Below are 22,249 nucleotides of genomic sequence, written 5' to 3'. Positions count from 1 at the left end.
GTAAAATTGTTTTGAGAACATTTAGCTTTAACTTCAATTGTTCTTAGGAATCACAGCCTTCGGATTCATTTTTATTCAGGGAGAAATAATGCTTTTAAAGCATATAACTGATCTGGAAGAATGCTATATTGTTTTATCTTCAACTCTTGCATGTCAAAAATTCACCTGCAGGTTATTTTCTTTTCAGAGCTCCTTGGGAAGGGAATGCTGTAATGAAGTGACATTAGGATATGTTTATATTTATTCCAAAGTGTCAAGATGGACATGCTGGAAATTTGAATTCCTTGAATTTGAATTCCTTCATGACCTTTTAAGTTAATCTTTGATGCCAGCTCAAGGGGAGTGTGAGAAACGTGAGAATTCAACTAACTTCAGTTGAATACATGTTACACTTCAATGACTAAATTTTTTTAGTATGGAAGGTTACTAAGTGACAAGTAAAGGAGAAGTCTGATTATCAAAACATCATTCTATCCTTGAAAAAATACCAAACAAACGTATTCCGACCAACAGTTTTTCCAGATAATGTTCAGAATTTATGTTAAAAAGTCATATCTTGAGATTATAAAGTCTAGGAGGCTTACCAAGTTTTTTTTTTGTTTTTTTTTTTAATTTCAATAGCTTTAGGGATACTGGTGGTTTTTGGTTACATGGGTAAGTTGTATAATAGTGAAGCTGGGCTGCTAGTGTACCTGTCACCCGAATAGTGTACAGTGTACCCAGTAGGTGATTTTTTAATCCCACATCCCCATTCTGAGTCTCCAACGTCCATTATACCACTCTGCATGCCTTTGCATATCCATAGCTTAGCTCTCACTTATAAGTAAGAACATGCAGTATTTGGTTTTCCTTTCCTGAGTTACTTCACTTAGGATAATGGCCTCCAGTTCCATCCAAGTTGCTACAAAAGATGTTACTTTTTATGGCTGAGTGTAGTATTCCATGACATAGGTATACCACATTTTCTTTATCCACTCATCTGTAGATGAGCATTTAGGTTAATTCCATATCTTTGCAACTGTGAATTGTGCCACAGTAAACATACAAGTGCAGATGTCTTTTTTATTAAACATCTAGGGTAGCTATTTTTCATTTATTCATTGAACATTTATTCCTTGAAAATATACTAGATGCAGTAATGGACAAACTAGAAAAAGTCCTAGCCCTCATTCTAGCATTTATCCATGTGGATTTTCTAGCAGTGGTTGAAATATACCAGAATCATGTGACGTTCTTTTCGTATCAAAAGATACAGTTAGTATCCTGATACACCTCCCCAACAAGAATATATCAAAATGTGGAGGAAAGAGAGGGGAAGGTATTTTGAATAAAGCTCTTCTGGCTAATTTTTCTCTTTTTTCAGTATAAAGAATTTTAATATATTCAAAAAGCTGAAAAATAGTACAACAAACACTTAACATTTACTACTTAGATTCCACAATTTTGAACATTTTGCTATATTTGCTTTGTGTGTATGTATATGTCTATGTGTTTTCCCCGCCAATTTTGAGGCAACAGCATAGCCTGAAACTTGCCCCCAAATAGAGTCCCTCTGATGTAGTAGGCTATTATTAATTTTGTTTGATTTCACTGGGAGGGTGGGAGGACAGTCGTGTACAGCATACCAAGGCTGGATTTCTTGTCAGTAGCCTCTGTAGTAATTGTGATATATGCTGGTCAAGATTGTTAGCGAGAGATATTGTCATCGCTGTTATCAGATACAAGTTTGAATTCAGTTCCATGGTCTATTTGAAGAGGTTTTTTTGTTTGTTTGTTCTTGGTGAATGTTCTTGTTTTTTTGAAATCGTACTGTGGCAGCTAGGCAGGTGATATGCTTCCCCCTCCAATATTAGTACGATAATCATTCACTGTTTGCATGCTCTTTTTACATCCATTTACTTTAACTTGTCTGTGCCTTTATATTTAAAGTGAAGTGTGCTTCTCCTATCTCAGAAAGTTTAAAATATTGTTCCAGGTGTCTTCTGGACTTCATATTTTCTGAAGAGAAGTCTGATGATTCCAATTGTTGCCCTGTATATGTTTTTTTCTCTCTGTCTCCTCTCACAACTCTTTTATTTTTGGTTTCTATCAGCCTAGGCATTTATTTTTGTGATTGATGTTGTTTTTAATCTTTACAGTTCACGAGCTTCTTGAATTTATAAATTTATCTCTTGCCAAATTTAGGACTGTTTTTAGCTATAATTTATGCTGATGTTTTTTCCCACCACTTTCTCTCGTTCTCCACCTTCTGGGACTTCAGAGGGTCCTGAAACACTTTCTTTTTAAATTTTTTTCTCTCTCCTCTTCAGATTGGGTAATTTTCACTGACCTTTTTCCAATCAGTTTTTTGTCATCTTCATTCTGCTGTTAAGCCTATCCAGTAAGCTTTTTATCTCAGATATTGAATTTTTCAAGTTTTAAAGCTCCTGTTTGTTTTTGTTGTTGTTATATTTCTAGTTTCTCTGCTGAGATTTCCCATTCTTTTCATCCATAATGAGCATATCTTCTCTTACCTCAGCAGTATTATAGCTGCTTTAAAGTCTTGTTATTTCTGATATCTGGGTCGTATCGAGGTTGGCTCCTGTTGGTTGTCTTTTCCATTGGGGGTGGATTGCATTTTCCAGATTCTTCATATGTCAAGTAATTTTGGATTACATCCCAGACATTGTAAATGTTTTCTTGTGGAGGGGGAAGAATGTGTTTTTGTTCATTCTCCAGAGACTTCAGTAGTTGTTTCTTGTGTTTTGTCCACAGTTTATTATCTGCAAAAGAGTTAGTCTGTTAAGAACTTTCTCTGACCTAGCAAAAGCTGAACTCCTGTTATGCTTCTTCATCTTCCCTCCCGCCCCGAGACAGAGTGTTGCTCTGTCACCCAGGCTGGAGTGCAGTGGCACAATCTTGGCTCACTGCAACCTCCACCTCCCGGATTCAAGCAATTCTGCTGCCTCAGCGTCCCGAGTCACTGGGATTACAGGCACCCACCGCCACGCCCAGCTAATTTTTGTATTTTTAGCAGAGACAGGGTTTCACCATGTTGGCCACGCTGGTCTCTTAACTCCTGACCTCATGATCCGCCCCACCTTGGCCTCCCAAAGTGCTGGGATTGCAGGTGTGAGCCACCGCGCCCGGCCGCTGCTTCGTCTTTTAACTGCCTGTCAAGTTTCCTGCTAAACTACACACCTGCACTGTCACGTAGAAAGAGATTTTTTCATGTCTTCACACAGGTGGAGTGAGAGCTGCCAAGGGTAAAACAGTGATGAAGTATGTCATCCTCACTATGGCATTCTTTTTCCTGCATCTTCTCCACTGCTACCTCTCACATGCACTCTTGTCACCAGTGATGAAAGGACTTAGATGTATTTAGCAGCAAGTACCACTGCCACCTCATCAGGAACATAGGGAGAGAAGAAAATCGCAGAACAAGATAACGACAGAAGCTGGTAAATATAGTGTATAAGAGCAGATAGAGAAAGCTCTGGTGGCACAGATGTGGGCATGTGGTGCATGAGCCCAAAGGAAACTAAAAATGAAGGAGAGACAGAGGGTAGGAAGCCACCTGTGCCACCTTTGTGCTAGGCCTTTTAACGTCTGTGATCTCATGTAATCTCCAGAACATCTCTGTGACATGAGTTTATAGTATTTCCACTTTATTTGAGAGGCTCTGAAACTGAAAGAACTTCAATGATTTTCTGCAAGTTAAAAAACTTTATAAATGGCTAGGCAGAAAAGAAAATGTCTTTTTTCTTTCCTGCAGCTAGTTTTAGTCATCTGAAGTCCCTCTGCAAACTTGAGGGAGTAGTAAGGATTTTTCTAGGTTCTGCCAGCTTCCTCAGTGAGAACTCCAGGCATCTGGCTTGGAAAAGTTGGCTAAAATGCTTCACTGCAACCCTCTCGCATGTTTCAGTTCTTTGCTCTGCTCGGGAGGCGAACTCGATCGATCTTAAGCCCAAGCTTCGTTTAGGTAGGGGAAACCCTTCTCTACCTCCCAACTCCCCTTCTTCCACCCCACCCCCAAATCTCAGTCTGCTTCCTGGTGGCCTTTATAAACCAGCGCCTTAAGAAAAAGAGTTTGAGTACTCTTCAGTAGATACATAGGGATCACCTTGTCAGTGAGGGGCAGAGTATTTGGGTTGGAATTCTTCCTTACAGATTCCTCTCACTTCCTGACTTCCATTCCTCTTGTCCTTGTGCTCACTCTCAAATTTCCGCTACATTGAGTCATGTTCACAGAGAGCAGCATGTGACCAAGAGCCACTTGCTTCTTCCACACATAGCCCAGGGGTCTGTCTGAATTCAGGTTCTTTCCTCTGTTTAATTTTCTTCCTATACCTCTCTATGCTCAAGACCCTAGAGTAGACTGCTGGTTCTCAACCAGGGGTGATTTATTTGGGTTGTCCAAACTTGGGGAAAGCTACTGGCATCTTGCGAGTAGATGCTAGGGGTGCTGCTAAACATCCTACAAAGCACAGGACAGCCCCTCACAACCAAGAATTACCCCTGATCCCACCAAACGTTCATTAGTGCCAAGACTGAGATGCCCTGAAACAGACTCCTGAAGCCTTTTCTCTGTGTCCTTTCCCTTCCCTCTCCCTTGCCTTCATTAGGGCCCCCCCCCAAGTGTGATGATTATGCGAGGCTAGCCATTGAAACCTTATACCACAGAATTTCAGCTTCCCAAGCTCCTCAAGCATTTCAGAGCTGCAGGGGTGGCCCTTTCTGGTGGAGACTGAGATAGGAAATGGCTGAATGAATTGCTAATGGACATTTGGTGAAGGACCCATGAGTGGGATTTGCAGAGGAGAAAAGCTCAGGAACCCTTAATTCTCAACCACGGACATTGAGGGTGCACCATGGCTGCTAGGGAGTTGGGGTTGAGAAAGATGTTTTTAAAGGATATGTATGTGTTGTAGGTGAGGTGAAATTGTACCTTTACCAGTTTTTAGGGTATTTCAGCTAGGCCTAAGAATTAGATTGACATAGACAGATCAACAGGAGAAAAACATAGAAATTTATTTAGTATGAATTTTACATGGCAAGGAGCCTTCGTAAGGAAATGAAGACCCACAGATGCAGTTAGAATTGAAAACTTATATACTGAATTTACTACTCTTTTGGCGAAAGAGTAGTAAATTGTGAAACTGTGACAAGGCAGAGGAGCTTGGGCAGAGTAGGTAATTGGGCAGAGAAGTAACGAGGAAGATAAGGGTTAGCTTAACAAGGTTTGTTTGTACAGATTTTCCTCGGTCTCAGCTTCCCGTCCTTGATGATAAGAATGATGCTTTCCTTCTGGTAGAGGGAGGCTGTCTTTCACACGGGAATTTCATTTCCTGCTTTTATGAAGAAGAAAGGTCAGAGAGTTCTTGCAGTTGCTGTTTTTCAAGTACCTTTTACTCAAAATAGTCAGTATGCCAGAGTAATGTATTTTGGGGTGACATATTCTAAACTCCTTTGTTGTAAAAGTATTAAGCCTTGCATGGTTGTAGTGGAGATCATCAAGAGTGATTTAATTTATAGATGTTAGAGAATTTGGAAACATTTTGGGTTGACTGTGTAAAAATAATTTTGGCTATGGCTGTTTTTGAAATGAAATTAATTGTGAATAATTACCATTTGCTCAGAATCTATTATTTATATCATTAACAAAGCCGCATTAGTTTTGTGGTAAGTTTTGTTTTATTGCAACACTAAAATCTGTTCATGCATTTGCCTTTTTCATTTTATAACATGATTGTCAGCTCTCAACTGAAAAAAGGGTGGGGAAGCAACATTGGTTCCACCTGGAATCAGTTTTTTTCCTTTTTCTATTGGAATGAAAATCCTGCTTATCAGGGGGCCACACAGCCAGAACATTTACCCATAGCCGTCTAAGACTGCTAATAAATATAAAGTATAACTTTATTACAGTGACCCCGTGTCAATGTCCTTTGTAATTCTGATTAGTCCTGATAATTACCTTGGACTTTTCATCACCTAACCAGTAAAAACCCAAGTCTGCCCAGTATTAGAGTTTGTGGGGCAATAAAAGTCTCTGCACTGGACTGAGTTGCTCCCAAGATTTCATATCTATAAGCAAATCACTGCCTAATTCTCACCTTCCCTGCATACCTCTGGTTTTGATGAATTATCTGGATAAAACAGATGATATTATATGTTGAATACACAGGTAACATTAAACTTTTCTCCCCTAATGTTTTGAATACAAACTTCCAGTCTACACTTAAGTACATGTTGGAGTAAAAGTCAAATCTTGATGTTTTCTCTGCCCAATATACCTACCTTTGCCTTGAAGTGTATCTAAGGCCTAGATAGAATTTATAGTCCTAAATAGTTTGCTTTAAAGTGAACTGGAACATCGTGATACTCTGTTTACCGTATTTGATTATGACAAACTGTCAAATAACAGTTCAGTCAATGAATGGTGCTGCTTGTGGGTGAGCTGAGAAGATCATAGGCAGAAAAAGCAAGAAATTCTAGAGGAGGAACTAGCATAATTTGTTTCGCGTATGGCAAAAGAATGGAAAGGTTATCATTGTTAAATCCACCATTTATAATTCTCAAAGTTTTAGCTCATAGGGGCATGGTGACAGTGTTTTGTTTCACTTCTTTAAACTTGATGCTGACTTTCATCATAGCATGGATATCAGATGATGCTTTAAAAAACCTCCTTAAGAGAGTTGTCTATTTTTATTTTTAAATATTTCAAATGGATGGTGTTTCAGGTCAGACATCATTTTCGTAATGGTACATGGAGTCTATTCTTTAACAAATTGCATTCAATCTTATTGTGGATTAATATTCTGATAATATGGTTTTGCTTTCTAAAAAAACTAGTCTTCAGAACAGTCTAGCAAAAGATCTATTGTAGTCAGCTCTAAAATTGTTTTCCTAGTGCTTGAGAATTAAAGGCTTTTGAAGTAAGTTAAATAGGCCATCTCTGTTGTCACTGCCTCTTGTATAACAATGGATGTTCTACATTCTCTCTTCTCACCCCTGTTCTTGGTGCTTCTGAGCAAGATCATGCACACACTTAAGCACAGGACTTTCAGGTGCATGAACCTGGGAGTCCACAAAGCTTCTGGCTCCTGCTCAGCATTAAGATGTCAACCATAGAAATTATGGTACCTAGTAAGGCTTGAGAATTGTGCTAGCCAATGAATTGATTGAGACATTCAAGTCATTGGATATGGGTATACAGATGAACTCAGATTTCAGGAAACTTCATCACAGTAACGTCTTTAATTATTAATATTGACTCATTTTTCTGAATATGTGTATGTCACAGTGATGACAAACACTAACAAGTTAATAAATACAATCTTCACTAGTGGTTGTTGCCATGTAAGATGGCTCTTATTCTTAAAGCAATATTAATGGGTGACAGATTGGATGATGTTAAGCACCTGCTAAATTTGGGGATCTAAAGAAGGCCCAGTCCTATATTCAGGTACATTGTACAGTTCTAATGTGGCAGAAATTTAAAAAATAATTGCAGTACGGTGATAAATGTTAGAGACATATGCAAAATTACCTTTAGGTGTATGGAGAAAAAAGTAACTCAGTCTGCTTACAGGGAAAATTTGACCTGGAAGACTTTATGAAGATGACATTTAAGATCAGTCCTAAAGATGAATAGAACTTCATCAGGCAGCGATGACGGAAAGGACATTCTCAGTAGACAGAACTGTGTTAACAAAGTCTTGAAGCCAAAGTGGGGAATGTGGAACAACATTCTAAGCAAAGGAAAGGCATGTAATTTAATCCTAACCTCTTAATTTTTGGACCATTTTACTCCCAATTCAATGTGCAAAGAGCTTGGTGAATCTGAGAAACTGAAAGAGAATCAGTCATGATGGAAACTATAGGAGTAATGGCTAGAGTAGCACAAGCTGAAGCTGCAGACCTAGGCAGGATTAGATTCAGGCAAGGCCGCATTCGGATTTCATATGCAAGAAAGAGCCATTTCAGTATCTTAGGGGCAGGACATGACCCAGTATACATTTTTAAACAATAATTCTGGCTGCTGTATGGAGAGTGAATTGGAGGGGAGCAAAGATAGAAGGAAACTAGTTAGGAAGCTATTGAAACAGTGTGCTCAAGATAAGAGGGCTTTGACTGGGGAGATGACAGCAGATGAAGAGGAGGACATCGATTTGACATATCTTGGTAAGTAGTATGAACACCACAAGGCATGGCAACATTTGAATATGGTAGGTTCTTAGCATTTGCAACTAGTTGGATGGCGGAAGAGCCATTTAGTGAAATAGAAAAGGTTAAAAGATAAACAATTTAGAAGGTCTCTATCAGATATGAACGTATTGAGTATTGCAATACCCAGGAGACATCTAATAGAATTGCTAAGTTCTGGAACTCAGAAGACAGGTCTATATTAGAGATACTATCAGATAGATGGTATTTAAAGCCCAGGGCATGTATGAGACTGCCTAGGAAATGGAGTATATAGTAAAAGCCCAGAGTCCTGAGTAGTTCTAACATTTAGTAGTTGAGAAGAAGCCAATAAAGGAGATTGAGAAATGGCCATAAAGTTAGGAGAAAAGAGAGCATGGTGTTGTAAGAGCCAAGAGAGGGAGGTTTCAAGAAGGAAAGGTGTGGACAAAGTATCAAGTACAGCTGGAGGGGCCAAATAAGATAGAAACTAAAAAGAATTCATTCAACTTTGGCGACCTAACAAGAGGAATTTGGAGAGCATTAGGGGATCAGAAGCCAGTATGGAGCAAGTTGAAGTTTGATTGCCAATTTAAAATATGGTTATTGTTTTCTCCATACTTTTAAGAAGTTTGACTTTCTAAAGGAGAAGAGGGATGGAATTGTGACAACTGGAGGAATGGCCGTGAGTCAAGGCAGGGTTTTCTTGAGATAAGAAAAAACAATAAAAGTTTAAGATGGGAAATATCAGAAAGTATATCATGTTGATGCTAAAGACAGAGTTTGAAGATGCACAAGAGAAAGAAGCTAACTGTGTAGACAGGTTTCTGAGAAGACTACTTTGGGGCAATCCAGCCTGTAATCGGTGGCAGGTATGCGAATTCATTACAACAGGGGATATAGAAGATGGGTGCAGCAAGAATGTTTGTAAATGGCATTGCTTATATTCAGAAAGAATTTCGGGCTCTTGTGATTAGAATCACAAGATGTTTTCTTTTAAACAAAAATAATAACTGAATTTCATAGTACTTTCAAAATGTTCTTCATCTGCTGTGTAAAGGCTATTATTGTCTCTCAGTGATCTCTTAGGGATTATAAAAGAGTAACAAATTTTTGAAGACACTTTACAAACTTAAGTAATTACAAAAATGCTGAGTGCTTTATGTAATCATTGATCTTGCTCTTATAATTTTTGGACCATTTCGCTCCTAATTCTGGATTTTATGATCCATACTTGTTCTCGTTCTCCTTACTATAGCTTTTCATGTTCTGATTTTTATTTTGTTATGTGGGTTTTGCTAGTTCAACAATAGTAATTACTGTTGAATTATAATATTTATTGTAGATAAAGCAGAAGTAAAATAAAGTAAAATTTTATTTTGGTTTATTGTGAGAAATCTTTTTTTTAAATGTTATGTGACAGATGATAAAGCCTATGATAGGCTAATTCATAATGCATTCAGTCATTTGGAACATCTTAGATTTTGAGAGAATTGTGTTATTTAAGGAAATGACTTACCATTCTAAGCCTCATTAATCATCTATAAAGTTAAGAATAATGCCTATTTACAGAATTATCTGCCCCATTTCACAGCATTATTTTGAGGTTCATGTGATACAATGTATGTAAATATGCTTTGTAAATTGTGAAGTACTGTAAAATATATTACGACTTGAAAAATATTAGGTCTCAGGCTCTGTGGCCAATTATAAACTCCCCTCTCCACCATAAGGTGTATGTCAGTAAACATTCTAGGAAATGAACATTCAACTGGCATAGGATTTTAGTTTAGTTTTTAAGCATCATTGACTTGCAAGTGTCTATACTAATCTGAATCTAATTTAAAATTTTTAAGAAGCCATCTCTTTTTTGGAAAAATTTATTATGGCCAGTAAACTACATATATTTAACTGCATTGTATAGTGTTTAAGAGTGCCAGCTCCAAAATTCAGTTCCCTTGGATTCAAATCCTGGCCACATTTTTTTATTAGCTAAATGTCTTAAAGTTCAAACTCTTGATGCCTCTGAAAACTTAAACTCTGAAAAATGGTGATACTAATAATACTAATTCATAGGATTATTGCCTATTAAATAACAGCATAGTGTCTGCCAGTGGTAAGCACTGAGTGCATGTTAGCTATTATGTACATATTTATAGTAATATGAATCGCTGTATATAAGAATACTTCTTGTAAAGTAAGTGCCTGCAAAGAATTAAATTTTAAATAGCTAAGTACTCACCAGATTTCTTCATTTAAATAGCTACACCCATGGGATTTTAAACACATTCAGAGGAACATTTTCTCCCTTAAAGTCACTATAATAACTTACTTTTTTGGATGACAGATTTACACCTAGCAGGTAGTTGCCCACCTACCTATAGCCCAGCAGTGCTACTGGTGATTCCTTCCTTGTCTAGAAAGATTTTGAATTACAGACAGTCCCAGGTATATGATGGTTCCACTTAAAGTTTTTTGGTGATATAAAAGTGATACACATTCAGTAGAAACGGTACTTGGAGTAATCGTATAGCCACTCTTTTTCACGTTCAGTACAGTATTCAATAAATTACATGAAATATTCAGCACTATTATAAAATAGGCTTTGCGTTAGATGATTTTGCCCAACTGAAGGCTAATGTTAATTGTTCTGAGCATGTTTAAGGTAGGCTAGGTTAAGCTATGATGTTTGGTAGGTTAGCTGTACTAAATGCATTTTAGACTTAACGATATTTTTAGTTTATGATGGCTTTATCAAGACATAACCCGATGGTAAGTCTATGCATTAAAAAAAAAAAAAAAAAAAAAAAAAAGAAAAGGAAAAAAACCAGGCCTCTTTTCTTAAAAGGCAGAAAAATCTGCAGTGCCAAATCTGGCCACCAGAGGGTACTGTATAGCCAGCGACCTAGCCCTCCCTTAGAGGTTGAAATCTTGCCCTTATGAGAGGGTTCAGTGGATGCCACTATTCATATCTGTAGAGCTCAATGGCTTCATGTTTCTCAGTTTCCGATACCATTGATCTGATAGTGGCCCAACTTCCTGACTTTTCAGGAGCCAGTGATCGAGCTGTAAGCCACTCATCCTCTACAAACCTGTAAACTCTCTGAGCCAGTCAAGCTGTAACTTCATTCACCCCTACCCTTTTCAGAAGCCACCTGCCTATTCAGAAGGCTTCGGTACATTGCAGTTGATTTAGGATCATTTAATTTTATTTTGTTGTACTGCTTCCACTTTTACTGCTCTCCCTCAGGTATTCTATCAGTTAATTTCTAAGTGGGATATAAAAGATTTTACGAAATTGTTACCAAATATTCAACACTTGGTCACCCTGCAAGGTTAAAAACCCACACCTCTTAAGAGTCAGTAAACAGTGTCTTGTTTTTTATACTTACAGCAGAGATTTACCAAGGGTTGGGGAAGCTTATGCTGTCACCCTAGCAAAATTGTCTAGGAAAAATGTCATCTTTAAAATTAGTTGGATAATTAAGGATGACACTCACTAAAGACCAATGAAAGACAGTTTCTGGTCATTGAAAAATTAGAAGATAGCTAACAGAATCTGCAATTTCCTCAGTATTTAAGAGTCATCTCTCCCTTCTTTTGACAGCATGGTCCAGCACAGCTGACTATTCTGACTATAGAAACAACTGTGAGAGTGAGGGTGGCCTACTTAAAAGGCCTTGTACTGAGTACGGGTGAGATGAGGCAGTGAACACCCCTGTGAGAAGAAAATGATTAAGACTATGACTGTCTCTCACAACTGGGGTAATTAGAAGGGATCTGTGGGTTGGCAGTGGCAGGGCTAGGGTGGACCTGACAGAGTCACAAGATCATGCACTGTGGTTAAGAGAACTGTAGCAGGAAGAAGTTCATTCAAGTGGACATTCCTAACTGAAAATAGGCTGGAAGAACTTAGGTAAATCATGGGTATCCAGAAATGGGCAGTGTTGTGTGGACCAGCTTGCAGTGTTTTTGGCAGTTTGAAGGTAATTTCTTTGCATGTGGTATTTTTCAAAATTAGTTGATCATTTCTGGTATTGCACTGCTACTCTGACTCTACTAATGGAAAGTTCACTCACAGTGTTCTTGTCTAAGAATGTTTTGGAGAATTCTAGGATCTGTTAGTACCAGGTACTAGCAGCTCAGCACTAGGTCTGCTGGGTCATTTATTTCAGATTGAGAGTTACATGTATTGTATGTGAATATAAACCAGTTTCAGAATAATTATCTAGTGGATAAGCTCTTCCTTGAATAACAGTGTATGTCAGTCAGTTACTAATATTTTTTGGAAAGTTCAAAAGCACATTGAATTCAGCAGCCACATAGCTATGTTATTACTTTTTCCACAGGAGGTAAACCAACAATATGTCTTTCATTTGGTCAATAATTAAAGATGCATTTTCCCTTTTATCCTTATTAAAATGGACTTTTTAAGACTGAACTGAAATTTCATCTTGTAAAATAAAAATGTGAAGATTTTCTAGCAAAACTACTCCATATTAATGTATATTATTCAAACCAGAGCTGAAATTCTGATCCCCAAATTTCCACTCATGACCACAGTCTCCTGGCTTCCCAGTAGATGTAAAGTAAGATCAGCCATTCTTTGTGCTGTCCCCCAACCTCAGTTCTCTGCCTCTGCTTCCATGTCCACATTAGTAGTGAGGCCACTCAGAAGGCAGGTGTCTGGCTCAAGGGAGGATAAAACCAAAGCCTTGCTGCCTTTGCGAGAGGTGCAGCTTGGTCCAACCCCAGTGCTGAAGACTTGCAGGAACATTTGGGAACACACTCATTTTGCAAGGTATTATTAGAGATAAAATTTTGATGCCATGTTCTCTATTAAATTATTTGATACCGAAAAACAGTTACTAAAAATCTAATTTGGTGCCATTCTCAGACCGCCCCCCCCCCCCCCCCGCCCCCGGCAAAGAAAAGCCTTTTTGGACCATTCGTGTATTATAATCATCTCAGTGTGAAAATTTTAGTTTGTAATCAATGTTTACTCAGCCGCTTGGAAGTAATAGTGGCATATTACTTTCTCATCTTTCCTTTCTTTTTTTTTTTTCTTTTAAGATGGAATCTCGCTCTGTCACCAGGCTGGAGTGCAGTGGCGCGATCCTAGCTCACTGCAACCCCCGCCTCCTGGGTTCAAGCTATTCTGCTGCCTCAGCCTCCCGAATAGCTGGGACTACAGGCATCTGCCACCTCGCCCAGCTAATTTTTGTATTTTTAGTAGAGACAGGGTTTCACCTTGTTGTCCAGGATGGTCTCGATCTCTTGACCTCGTGATCCGCCTGCCCGGCCCTCATCTTTATTTTCTGTGATTTCTGCATATTAGTTGCCCAGTCTAAAATGATGACATAACCCACAAACACTGTTGTCCTCTCCCCAATTCAGAAAGTTGAAGATTTGAAACGTTTACATTTGAAAGTTGATTCTCCCCCCATAAGACACATCTAAGTTAATAATTAACGGGACTTATGTTTATTTATTCTCATTCTCTACCTTCTTTTACCTTAAATTCATAGCATTTGTGAGCATATTTTAAAACAAATATTAATGAAAAGACAATAGAATCTCAGTTTCATTCAGGTGACGGTTTTGCTTTTAAGTTTGCACAAGACAGCTTATTTATTATTAAGGTAGACATCAATTTTGCTTTTTAAACATATTCATAAGAGCCTCCTATCCTTTTTTCTTGTGTCCTTACAAATATCTGAATCTCTTCATGGGTGTTTTAGTTTAATTTGTACATTTGTCTGTCAGTAGCTGGGAAAATTAAATATTGTTTCAGCCGCAAACCATGCCATTCTAAAATTGAGAATGCTAAAATGTTTCCTTTTTGGTACATTTTATCTTCTAAGGCCCGTGTGGCAAGTGAGAGTGCAGAACTATGATCGAATTTATTTTTGCTTTTTAAGTATTTTAGAAACATTTTGCCATACTTTTAGTTTTATTGTTTTAAAAATAGTTAACAGACCACGATTCTTATTCTCAACTGTTTTAAGTGAACTGTGGATTTAGGTGCTTCGAAACTAAAATATGAGACTCTTGTTTATTTGTAGATGTTGCTTCACTATTAAAAATTATCTATTACAATCTAAATTGCATGATTTGTGGGTTTTAGCTAACCTCTTTCATTTTAAAACTACTTTATAGATTTTCAAGAAACAAATATTTACATTTTTATGATATGAAGATAGTATAATTTAAATTGTCAGACTAAGTATTGTGGTGTCAGTGAAGCAGAAAATTGTGACATTAGTGAGAATGATGCTCTTCCAGCACACTTCATTCCTTGCATGTTTCCTCAAAGAGTCAACTATGGTATTTATTATTGTTTTGGAGAATTTTTTGAGAGAAGCCATTATTCTAAGAAAAGGATGAGCCCTTTATTATTGAAATAAATGTATCATCAGACATGCAGAATAAACATGTAGTGGAGCATGAAACTCCTGTAGTAATATTAATTAAACATGCTGAAAAAATACACTTATCTTCGCAGATACTCTTTTTGCTTTACTTCAGCTGCAAATTTACCAACTTGATGCCACACACACACACACACACACACACACACATTTTTTAAATAAAGAGTTAATAGATGTGTACTATGACATCGAAAGGGACTTTCTGTTACCACAAAATTGTTAGTAGAGTCCACAGCTGAAAACAGCAGGTGTTAAGTACCCGATATTCTAAAGCATGCCACCAACAACTGAAGCCAGCCACCTCCCTCCAGCGATTACTAAGAGACTCACCATTTTTCATTCATTCAATAAATATTGATTAAGCACCTACTATGTTCCAAGCAGTGTTCTAGGCACTAGAGATGTAGCTGTTTACTAGACAAAGGCCCTATCCAAATGGAATTTATAACCTAGTGGGAGGGGAAGAAAATAGTTCTCTCCCTACCTAAAGTCAAATAAGGAGCCTTCCAGAGATCCATTCACAGAGAATGGTGGTGCCTGCAGGAAAGGGATACGGTTACCTGGTACCCCAGCAAGGTGCTTACTGAGCTAGCTGAATCTGTAGACCCACTGGTGTGCCACTAAAGGCAGAGCCTTTAGTTCCTGGAAGTTTGGAAGGTATATTAGCATAGACACTGATATCTGCTTCTCTCCCAAAGATTTTTGTAGGTAGGAGACTTCTGTAGGTAGAGCTGAGGCCTGCGGGATAACTAAGGGCCATTGGAGTAGTGACCCTTACCTTCCTTGGGTCCCACTAGTCCTTGGAGAGTGTAGAGAACTTCCATGATCTCTTTACTCCAAAAGAGATCAGAAGTCATAATGCTGCCCAGGTGGCTTTCAGGTCAGAGGAGACAACATCTAACTCAGAAAAGATGTTGGGCAGCCCCTCTATAAAAGGGGTGGGCACTAGGATAATACTAACCACAACATCAGGAAATACATACACACGCTTTCTGTGCACCAACCACTAGTAATCAAACAAACTAGAGCAAGACCAGGGAAACATACCCCACTGACAAGTCACCATTTACATAATAACATCCTGTCTCCTTCCTGCTCCCAGCACTAGAGGAACTAGACCTTAGAAAGAGACGGCGAGAAGGTTCTAGATATAGACATCATCCTTCCCCACTGTAAACTGGTGCAAGCTCATGCTAAGGGAAGGGACAAAATTTGCACTTAATAAGAGATTGAAGTTTATATTTGGTCTGGACTTTTAATAAATAAAAGTGACCAGAAATCAGTGAAATGATCCCAAGATTTACTGTGGGATATGTCAAGGAAATTTGGCTTTGCATAGCCGAAAGAGTGTAATTGGAGAAAAATTAAATTACTTTAAGTTTATATTATTGCTCCACAGAGATTTGACTACCCAGTAAGCTAGTTACAGATATACTTTAACCACTATTGTTTTTGTAATGTTTGTGATCTTCCATAACAAATATTTGTCATATAATGTTTTTCTTAAATTGAAGTATAAAAAGAAAAGTAATCACTTTATTTGTTAACCTCTTATTTATGGCTTCATTGGTGTTTTAAACTATTCAAAGTGCTAATCAGAATCGCTGAGATAAGAAATCAGTCAAACGTAATACAATTTTTCATCTGCCCTTAATAGATCCAGAAAGATTTAATTACTGGTTGGTTTTGAGTTACTTAGATTTTGTTGTCCTGGGCCTAGAATGTTAGAGCTGCTTACAATATAGCAGAAGTGTGCCCAAATTAAGTTTTTCCTGATATTTTTAATAAGCAAAGCTACTTACCAGAAACGGAAAATGCATATAAGAAATGGGTGCTCAGCTGCCATTGAGGAATGCAACGAAAATTTCATCATTCCTTTTTTAAATGGGTGGCCAAGGTTTCTCCAAGACAAGATAATTATAGTAATGCTCATCAGTTTGTAACTCCTGCACTAGATTCAAGGTAAACACAGCACCAAACCAACTGTGGAACAGTCTGAACAGACATAGGCAAAGTCTCACTGGAATGTGAAGGAGACATGTTTTATTGGTTTTGTCAGGGTGTCTCTGTTTTTATTGATAACATTAGGAAATCTATCCCAAAGGGCTATGTAGAAATGTGTTTCTTTGGCTAAAGAGCTGGTCAAATAGAAAAATGCTTAATTAACACATACGCACTTATTTCATATGGCCAGTGATGGCTAAAATACATGAATAGCTTATAAGTAAAATGCTTCACCAGGTACAATCTGACAGGAAAGGTGGGATTTTTAAGTAATTTTTTCTATTTTTAACCTATAAACAATTTGTGAAAAAACTGTTTCACATGATCATTGGATTTTGTAGTGCTTTTTTAGTTCTTGGGAAACCCATGAAACAGCTATCAGTAGACTGCAGTTCAAATTTATGTGGGTTAGATGTTGCCTTTGAGTGCCTACATAAGCACCTCTAGCTGAGAGACCTAGGGTGGATCATTTGATCTCTCTAGGCATCCTCACCTGTCAAACGGGGTTGGTAATATCTGCCCCCTAAGGTGATTGCTAGGCTTCAATGACTTAGTGTACAGGACCTTAGGATAGTATTCAGCACATTGTAAATAATCAGTAATTGGCACTTTCTGCTACTCCTTCATTGATATTCACAAGAAATCGTATTCTTCCTTTTCTTTGGGAATGAAAATCTAGAATCCTAAGTTTCTTCTAGGTGCTCTGAAGTTAAACAGCCAAAACAGAATGATTCGTGGTAGTTTCCAGTTGTAATCCCAGAATATTTTTAGTTATTCAGTCAGCTGAAGACCCGGGCCTCTCAGCTCAGAACAAGATAAATAATGTCTGTTTGGGGAAGGGGAGTCTGCCAATAGATTTGATGTTAATGCAACTTTTAAGAGCACATTTTTACAGTGAGGAATTCAGCTTTTCTTCTATAGTGTTATCAAGTGCCTGAAATTATCACTATCTTATTTTTGTAAATGCATATTTTAAATGTATATGTAGGGTTTTCTTTAAACAGGCTTCATAGTAGTTTGGATTGACTAGAATGCTCCTTTTTTGTATGCTTCTCAGTGCCAGGAATTAAATCAGGAAAACGCCTTAATATATTAATGTTTTCTTTTCTTTTTTTTTCTTTCTTTCTTTTTTTTTTTTTTAACTTTAAGTACTACCTGTTATCCCTGTGGCTCAGCCTTATGGGCAAAAGGCCCCTTGCCTGTTTATGTATATCTAAACCAATCAGTGGACCTGACTGGATTTTTACTAGTACTTTGTTATGTTTCCTGTTTTCATTGTTAGTAAAATGTGTGGCAGCCTCCATCAACAGTGTTTTCTAAAACCAAACAAGATTCTATTCAACACAGTAAAAATTTCAGCTAAAATGGAATATTAAGGGAAAAAAGAGTATGTTGCTCCAGGCCACAAAAAACTCAAAACAGTCTGAGACATGCACTGGTAAATCTTAAAAATGCTATAGGCAATTCAGCATCAAAATTGCCATAGAAAATTCTTGTTGTTAGCCATTCTGTTGATAGTTCATATTGTTAGAATTGCTAGCAGATGGGAAAATAGATGAGTCAGGATACAGTATTAGCAACTCATATTTTTTTAATCACAGGCCACTAATAAGGTCTGTAGCATCTGCAAGATTTATTTAAACAGTTGCTAGGAAGAGTTTGTTTTCCCAGTAAACACAGCAAACCTTAGGATTCTCTTGACTGTTTGACTAAATGTGTTAACATTAACATGTAAGACCATTTGCTTCATTGTAGTAGTGTTTCATTTATTTTGACAGATTGTTCCAGCAACTCATAGAATCATTAGGTCTTGAAATGTTATTACATTGATGTATTCAAAACCTTCATACTCCTGTTTCTGCTATTTGAGATTATGACTTCTTAAAAATTGCTCATGTAATTACGACTATTTTTGACAAAACAAAATTATATAGAAATCTTAGTGTCTTTCCCCAGAGATTTTAAGATGAATTATTTTATGAAGTAAGTTTTATCACTTGACTGTGATATTTTAGGTTTTTATAGTAGACTAGCTATGTAAACTTAAAGGAAGTTCTAATTTTACTGACAACTCTTTCTGATCGGTAATAAGCAGCCTTTCAATACTTCTTATAGAGTTCAGAAATAATTCTAATTATTAAAGGTTTGAAATGTCAGAATTATCAGTGAATTGATTTAATCTTATTTTCCACCCTAACTTCTCATATCACTGAGTTTTTTATGCTCCTGTTTTATACAAGAGCTAGTAACTGAGTTATTAATTTGCGTATCTTTCACTTGGTTTTTTTTTTAGAGATACTGAGAAATGTCATAGTTTTGGATATTGATCTTTCATCTCCTGAATGAAATGTAATTATTAAGGGCTATCACTAACAAAATGAGCTTCTTATTTAAGCTGTCACTCATGTACCAAACTATATCAATTTACAAACTGTTGACTCCTATTAAAAAGTAGTTTTGACTTTTTAATTTAACTAAAAACAGTATTCATCCATCCATCTAATTATTAGTGTTAAGAGGTTTAGAGTTTTTCTTTAAAGTCTTCCATTTGGTGTAAACAATTATCTTGTAAGAGCTGGGAGATCCTAGTCTACTAACTGATCTAAAGCTTAAAGAAGATGGCATAGACGTTTTACTGAGCTTCTGCTCCTTATTTCATTTGAAAAGACTGCTCTATACAAATGTCATATGCAGGGTTTTCTATTCACTGTAGCCTTCATAGCTGAATATTTAAAAAAAAACAATTTTCCTTTTGGCTCAGGTTGACGACCAGCAGCACACCCCATTTTTGGTGACTTAACATTTTTGAACTCTCTGACAGTGCTAGATTAAGAATATCAAACTTGATCACTTTGGACTTCTATCTAAATAATTTTTGCTACTTGAAACATGACCAAGCTTCCAGTGAGACTTCATATTAGACAATTACTTATTTTGAACTTGCAGAATTTAAAAGTATGTATGTCCTCTGATAGAAAGCAGTTAGCATGTTTCCACACTCTTCTGCCTTATTTCCTCTTCTCTGTCCTACTTTAAAATCACCTAGGAAACTCTGTTAGGTTTTAATGAAGGAAGCCCAAAACATTGTCATTTTTAATTAATGAGGTCTAGTGAGTCAGAAATGGATACTTTGAAACTATTGTAAATCGCCCTCCCCAAGATTATGAGTCAGAATGGGTGATGGCTCTTGTTTCCTTCTGAACAAGGCAAGAGAAGGGTCTTGTACCTGAGCTAACTGCATCCCTTTATAACACTTATTGCTGTCTCACAGAATTGGTTACATTGATGGTCCAGTCAACACACACACACAGACACAGAGAGAAAGAGAGAGAGAGAAGCAGAAAAGAAGAAGAGGAGGAGGAGAGGAGTGGAAAGGAAAGGAGAGGAGAGGAAAAGAGAAAGGAAGGGAGAAGGGAGAGGGAGGAAGGAAGGAAAAGAAGGAGAAGAAGAGGAGGAGGAAGAAGAAGAAGAGAAGAGAAGAAAAGAAGGAGAAGGAGAAGGAGAGGAGGAGGAGGAGGGCAGGGCGGGGAGGAGGAGGAGGAGAAAGGAAGAAGAAGAGGAAGAGGAAGAAGAGGAAAAAGGAGAAGGAGAAGAAGACGAGGAAGAGGAAGAAGAAGAGGAAGAAGAAGAGGAAGAAGAAGAGGAAGAAGAAGAAGAAATTGGAATTGAAAAGATAAATTTGGGATTTTCTCCCAAAAACTTTGATACAAAAGAGCAATTGAGTGCCAATGTACCCAAAGGTCAAGTCATGTCTCTGTCATAAACCAAGAGTGTACTTGAGCAAGCTAGCTCTCATTTCCTCACCCAAAATAAGGAAGTTAGAGTAGTTATCGCTGAGGCTCTGTTCTGCAGTGAGATTCTGTGAATGTTTATCTCATAACTCAACTTCATGCTTCTGTTAAACAAATGACTTAGTCACAATGACTTTTAATAATCCCAGATCTCAAAATATGTTTCTCTCAGGCCCATACAAGTTAATTTAGCTGATCTCATTTTAAACCCTTTTATGGAAATGGATTTTTTTCTCTGCCCTTACTAGTATGTCTTGCCCCCTGATGTTTGTCCTTTCAATTGTCCAGGAAAAGCAAAATTTTCTGGGAGTAGGACAAAAGCTTCGGGTAATGAAACAATATCATTCTGAAATTCATCTTCTTCATTATGTGTTTTTTCAGAGATTGTGGGTCCTGCTTCCACTGTCTTTACGTTCTAGTTCTTCCTCTTACTGCATGTCAGTTAATGTATTTATTTAACCAACTATGTGTTCTTAATGCAAGTAAAGATTGTCAAACTACAATATCCTCCCACAGTGCTGAGGCTTAAATATTTGAGAACTACTCTTAGTTGTGCAGGTTCTATTTTATTATTAACTTAAAAACTGAATTTTATTAAAGAGAACTAGCCTAAAACACACTAAAGCCATTTCCAGATCAGTTATTCCTTTTTATACATTTGTTCACATACAGTTAAACTTACAATGTATGCATATTTTAAAATTATTCTATTTACTGAGTTGACTTACCCCATTATAAACTCTGAGAAGCATAAATCAGATTTGTTACTCCAACATTGCATTGATTTTAGAATTAGTAAACCAGCCTATAGCTATGGTAACACAGCTACTTTGTGTTTTAAGTATTGTAGAAAGATGGCAAGTGACATTTCTTTCCTATATATAAAAAAAAAAAAAATTTAAAAGATTTACCACAAACTCTGTTGATCCCATAAACATAATCCTGAAGTGATTTTCCTTCCTTTTCGTAAAGATTTTCAGGAAACCTGATTTTAACGAAGGAAACTTTTGTCAAAATAATACTGATATTAGGAAGTTCAACTTTTTCTTCTAATATCCTTGTTAGCTCAAAAAACTTTTAGTTTGGATTAGTGTTTTAAAAGGATAAAAGCTATGATATTACAGGGTCATTTAAATCACTATGAGTCTTTATCTGGTTTGTGAATCTTTTTACTACTAAGGCATTGAGCAGTTGCAGTACTGTTTTTCGAGAGATTGAAAAGGCCACTTCTGTCACATTTTCCTTCCAAAAGCATTTTCATGCCTGTGGGAGGCTTGATAGCTAGAGAAACACCAGGTGTTAAATACATGTTATTAGGGCATAATCAAAGCCAGAAGCTTATGTCTATAAATCATACCCACTGTCTAAAAAGTGAAAATTTTTGCCAGCCAACCTCACTTTTTTTGGTCTATATGACACCATAATTTAGAGGTACTTAGAAACCTACTGATATTACTGTTCTATTAATAAAATGAGAAGAGTCTCTGACCACAAATGCTTAGTGTGAGTATTATTTTCTGTTGGACATTCTATGAAAGATTGTAAGATCAGGGAGAAAACCTTCTTTCCCTGGATAACCTACTCCTCATCAAGGGTTTCAGTTACAGCCTAAATGCTGATACTTCCCTAATTCTGTGTCTTTTGCTTGGATCTCTCTCCTGACCTCCAAACCCTGAATTACAATCCATATCTGATGTCTCCACCTTGGTGCCTTGCTCATATCTCAAACTCACCAGTACTAAAATTAATTTCATTAACTACCCTACCTTATTAGTAGTTTCAATCTCTACCCCATTACCCAAGCTTGAAGTCAGAATCATCCTTAACCCTTCCTATTTTCTGACCCTTTATAATCAGTCA

At 37.2% G+C, this 22,249-nt stretch overlaps 1 protein-coding gene and 1 long non-coding RNA gene across 4 annotated transcripts in view; one reads left to right on the top strand and one right to left on the bottom strand.

The window, feature by feature from the left end:
- The window catches only part of STK3 (serine/threonine kinase 3), a 355,868-nt gene that overhangs the window by 323,529 nt on the left and 10,090 nt on the right, over window positions 1–22,249 (top strand).
- Window positions 589–15,501, bottom strand: LOC134761958 (uncharacterized). The gene is made up of 2 exons (XR_010141235.1): window positions 15,373–15,501; window positions 589–2,762 (listed from the first exon to the last, which is right to left on the bottom strand). It is a non-coding gene; the product is annotated as an uncharacterized LOC134761958 (long non-coding RNA).

This window comes from Pongo abelii, chromosome 7 (assembly GCF_028885655.2).
Source record: "Pongo abelii isolate AG06213 chromosome 7, NHGRI_mPonAbe1-v2.0_pri, whole genome shotgun sequence".
NCBI lineage: Eukaryota > Metazoa > Chordata > Mammalia > Primates > Hominidae > Pongo > Pongo abelii.
This window is presented reverse-complemented; position numbering and strand designations above follow the sequence as displayed.